This window comes from Cervus elaphus, chromosome 4 (assembly GCF_910594005.1).
Source record: "Cervus elaphus chromosome 4, mCerEla1.1, whole genome shotgun sequence".
Classification (NCBI taxonomy): Eukaryota; Metazoa; Chordata; class Mammalia; order Artiodactyla; family Cervidae; genus Cervus; species Cervus elaphus.
Genome location: NC_057818.1, coordinates 40,788,036 through 40,793,546, shown reverse-complemented (window position 1 = coordinate 40,793,546; position 5,511 = coordinate 40,788,036). Strand labels below are relative to the sequence as shown.

General features: G+C 41.6%; 1 pseudogene; it reads left to right on the top strand.

Moving 5' to 3' along the window:
• Window positions 1-968: 968 nt before the first annotated feature.
• Window positions 969-1,262, top strand: LOC122691370 (annotated as a pseudogene).
• Window positions 1,263-5,511: the final 4,249 nt, after the last annotated feature.

Here is a 5,511-nt window from a genome sequence, read left to right as displayed (position 1 = left end):
TAGGAAGCATCACTACAAACAAAGCTAGTAGAGGTGATGGAATTCCAGCTGAGTTATCTCAAATCCTAAAAGATGATGCTGTTAAAGTGCTGCACTCAATATGCCAGCAAATATGGAAAATTCAGCACTGTCCGCAGGACTGGAAAAGATCAGTTTTCATTCCAATCCCGAGGAAAGGCAATGCCAAAGAATGTTCAAACTACTGTACAATTGCACTCACTTCATATGCTAGCAATGTAATGCTCAAAATTCTCCAAGCCAGCACCTAAACTGAGAACTTTCAGATGTTCAAGCTGGATTTAGAAAAGGCAGAGGAACCAGAGATTAATATACCAATATCTGTTGGATTATAGGAAAAGCAAGAGAATTCCAGAAAAATATCTACTTCTGCTTTACTGACTACACTAGAGCCTTGACTGTGTGGATCACAACAAACTGGAAAATTCTTAAAGCGATGGAAATACCAGTCCACCTTACCTGCCACCTGAGAAATCTGAATGCAGGTCAAGAAGCAACAGTTAGAACCAGACATGGAACAACAGACTGGTTCCAAGTCGGGAAAGGAGTATGTCAAGGCTGTATATTGTCACCCTGCTTATTTGACTTTATGCAGAGTATATCATGAGAAACGCTGGGCTAGATGAAGCACAAACTGGAATCAAGATTGCCGGGAGAAATATCAATAACTTCAGATATGCAGATGACACCACCCTTATGGTAGAAAGTAAAGAAAAACTAAACAGCCTCTTGATGAAAGAGGAGACTGAAAATGCTGGCTTAAAACTTAACATTCAGAAGGGGTGGGCTCCCAATCCAGTTCCATCCAGTTCTCCCATGGCCCACCCCCTTACCCTCCACCCACTGTGGGTCCCAGCAGCTCAGGAGGGGAGAGGAGAGGCAGTGGTCAGGCTACTCGGCTTCTGGAAGGTTCTTGGCCTACCATGGCTCTCGCCCGCCCTGCCACCAGGATGCCCAAGAGGAAGGTCAGCTCTGTCGAGGGGGCAGTGAAGGAGGAGCCCAAGAGGAGATCTGCAAGGTTGTCAGCTAAACGGGCTCCTGCAAAAGTGGAAACCAAAAATGGCGGTGGGAAAGGATAAATCTTCAGGCAAAACAGTGCAAACAAAAGGGAAGAGAGGAGCAAAGGGAAACCAGGAGGAAATGGCCAACCAAGAGACTAAAGAAGACTTACCTGTGGGAAATGAAGGACTGAAAATGAGGAGAGCCCAGCCTCCAGTGTCGCAGAAGAGAAAGAAGCCAAGTGAGATTAATACCACACACGCAGTCCTGCCAGTGGTCCCTGTTGCCCTTCTTGAACAGTTCAGAGGAATATTTTTAATCAACTACTTTGTAAATGCAAGTTTTTTAGTAGCTCTAGAGACATTTTTAAAAAGGAAGGAATCCCACCTCATCCCATTTTTAAAGTGTAAATGCTTTTTTTTTAAGAGGTGAAGTCATTTGCTGGTTGTTTATTTTTTGGTACAACCAGAAAACAGTGGTATATTGAATATAGGATGCTTTGATTGTCTTGGGTGCCAGCTTAACATTCCACAGGTGGGGGGTAGTTTTTATATCCTATAATACAAAAGCATACTAAATGGCAATTTGGAGTCAGTTGTGCATTTAATGTCTTGAACACTTTAAATTATTTCTCTTCCCATATTGTTTTGGTAGAATTATTTCCTACAGCAGACCACTCCTTGATCTTGGCTTTCCTGGTCAGAATTTTGTGCACTCTATTAACATCTTTGGTCATGGTAGTCCAGTTTTCCTATAACTTGGTTAATGTGCTGTGAATTATTGACAGTTTAAGTATGTAGTGTATAAGATATTAAATTGTGAATCAGTGTGACTTATGATGTAACAACATATCAATATTTGAGGATATTGATACTTTATATCCTGTTAAGGAAAATGTGCTCGAAATTTTAAGCTGGAAAGTCACTGGAATAACTGTTAAAAATCACAACTATGTGATTTTTTAGATTTTTGGTATGTATGTGAAGAATTGTATACAAATAGAAATATCTTTGTAGTGATCCTCAAAACAACCAATAAAATTTCAATTATGAAAGAAAAAACAGCAACAACATTCAAAAAATGAAGATCCTGTTATCTGGTCTCATCACTCCATGGCAAATAGAAGGGGAAACAATGGAAACAGTGACAGACTATTTCCTTCAGCTCCAAAATTACTGCAGATGGTGACTGCAGCAACAAAATTAAAAGATTTTTGTAATGTTTGCTCCTTGGAAGAAAAGCTATGACAAACCTAGACAACTTATTAAAAAGCAGAGACATTATTTTGATGACAAACGTCCATATAGTCAAAACTATGGCCTTTCCAGTAGTCATGTATGGAACTGAGAGTTGGACCATAAAGAAGGCTGAATGTTGAATAATTGATCCTTTTGAACTGTGATGTTGGAGAAGACTCTTGAGAGCCCCTTGGACAGCAGGAAGATCCAACCAGTAAATCCTAAAGGAAATCAATCCTGAATATTCATTAGAAGGACTGATGCTGAAGCTCCGATACTTTGGTCACCTGATACAAAGAGCTGACACATTAGAAAAGACCCTGATGCTAGGAAAGATTGAAGGCAGGAGGAGAAGGGGGCGACAGAGGACGAGATGGTTGGATGGCATCACTGATTCAGTGGACATGAGTTTGAGCAAGCTCTGGGAGTTGGTGAAGCACAGGGAAGCCTGGCGTGCTGCAGTCCATGGGGTTGCAAAGAGTCAGACAGGACTGAGCAACGGAGCAACAACAACAACAGAATTGACTGGTTTGATCTCCTTGCAGTCCAAGGGACTCTCAAGAGTCTTCTCCAACACCACAGTTCAAAAGCATCAATTCTTCAGCACTCAACCTTCTTTATGGTCCACATGTCATATCCATACATGACTACTGGAAAAACCATAGCTCTAACTATATAGATCTGTGTCGGCAAAGTAGCATCTCTGCTTTTTAATATGTTGTCTAGCTATATCATAGCTTTTCTTCCTAGGAGCAAGCGTCTTTTAATTTCAAGCCTGCAGTCACCATCTGCAGTGATTTTGGAGCCCAAGAAAATAAAATCTGTCACAGTTTCCATTGTTTCCCCATCTATTTGCCAAGAAGTGATAGGACCAGATGCCATGATCTTAGTTTTTCTGAATGTTGAGTTTTAAGCCAGCTTTTTCACTCTCCTCTTTCACCTTCATCAAGAGGCTTTTTAGTTCCTCTTCACCTTCTGCCATAAGGGTGGTGGCATCAGTTCAGTCAGTCAGTTCAGTCGCTCAGTCGTGTCCGACTCTTTGTGACCCCATGAATCGCAGCACGCCAGGCCTCCCTGTCCATCACCAACTCCCGGAGTCTACTCAAACTCATGCCCATCAAGTCGGTGATGCCATCCAGCCATCTCATCCTCTGTCGTCCCCTTCTCCTCCTGCCCCCAATCCCTCCCAGCATCAGGGTCTTTTCCAATGAGTCAACTCTTTGCATGAAGTGGCCAAAGTATTGGAGTTTCAGCTTCAGCATCAGTCCTTCCAATGAACACCCAGGACTGATCTCCTTCAGGATGTACTGGTTGGATCTCCTTGCAGTCCAAGGGACTCTCAAGAGTCTTCTCCAACACCACCATAAGAGTGGTGTCATAAGAAGGTAATTAATGTTAAATGAGGTCATAAGGGTGGGGCCCTGACCTGATAGGATTAATGTCCTGATAAGAAGAAACACCAGAGAGCTCACTGTCTCTCCCTGCATGTACACAGAACAGGTCGTATGAGCACACAACAATAGGGCAGCTACAAGCCAAGGAAAGAGGCCTCAGCATGAAACCTACCCTTGCCATCACCACGCTCTTGGACCTTCAGTCTCCAGAACCGTGAGAAATAAATTTCTGTTCTTTGAGCCACTCAGTCTACGGTATTTGCTATGGCAGCCTGAATAGGCTAATGTATTCAGATATATTTGGAACAATCTAGATGGCATTAAAAAATATCCTGTGCACTACATGCTAAGAACACACAAACAAATAAGCACCAGGGGTAAGTTTTCAGCCACAGTATGTACTGGAGCAAAAGAAAACCTTCTGCCATTGAACAAAGTCCCAAACAGACCACAGTTTTAAAAATAAAAAACCAACAAAAACCCAAAGCACTATTAAAGTAAAAACTACTTGGGAGAAAAAATTTCCATCCTATGAGCAATTTGAAATAAAAACTTCAGAATCATAATAGTGACTCTACTATAATTTTCTGTAATAAAACATCTATTATAACAGATATGGCAATACAATAAAAGTCCTATTGTTCCAGAAACTGTATTATAACTGAAACAGGATAATTATAGAAATACTTGCGTGAGAATTGCATGTTCAACAGAACCATTGAAAATCATTGTTCTCAGACTGAAAATAAGTCTTCCGGGTACAGAAGAACTCTTCAGTGAGACCTGAAATGGAAGACAAGGTGGATTTTTTTTTTTTAAATCTTTTATAGCAGCATAACCTTCCAAAGCCTCCTCAGGGCCATCTGTAACATGTCTCCAAGGGCCCATGCAGCTCTGAGTTCCACACTTTATTTGGAATACTAAAATCTAATAGTAGATTTTGAAGTAGGGCATCTCTATATTCTTTCAACAAACAGATTTTAGGGTGAATCTCAGTTCTATCAAGTTCATTTTGTAAATTCTAACTTAGAATTTGTAGCTGTTTGGAACAGCTGACCCCTGGAACTCTCTGCAGAAACCTAAACGCATGTTGAAGGCATTGCTGGTACCTCCACTCCCCCTGCTTGCGGTTTACAGAGCGCTTTTCTGCTCTGTTCCTTGGGTAGTCTTCATAGTAATCCCAGGTCGTTGAGAGTGGGGGATCTCAGCCTGATTTTATAGTTAAGGAAATTCAGAGTACCTGGATGGAAGCAGGGGCAGGGAGATCTGACTGGAAACTTAAAATATTTGCACTGTAAACACACTCTTTTTACCGAGCTTGTCTGTTTATTTGATGTGGCTTTGGGGAAACTGGCAAAAATGACAAAGGAGTTGGGGGTCAGAGGGCCTGCAAGTCATCTCTTGTCACCACTACTGATTTCTAAAATTACATGCCAGGGAACTTGGCACTTGAGAGGCTGGAGACCTGGAGGAAATTCACACAGCAGTGATGGTGGCTGTGGGAATAAGGGAGTGTGCCACGAGGAAATAATAATAATAATCATGAAATGAGGATAACACACACTCAACACCACGGCAAATATGTAGAGTGGTGCTAAGTGATGACTAAAGGGACATGATAACCATCTACAAATATTTGAAGGATGTAAACACTAAGGAAGAAGATGAATTAATTATTTAGAAGAAGAATGAGGAAGCCCAGGAGGAGCTCATTACCAGTCCCAAAGCCACCTCATCCCTCAACAACCCTTTTGGAATGAAGCTCTCCCAAGACTAAAAGCAGGCAGCTGGATGGCCCCCTGCACACAACAACCTCAACACAAGGCATAGTTGTGAATGGTATTTTTTTCTCTCTTTTAAAA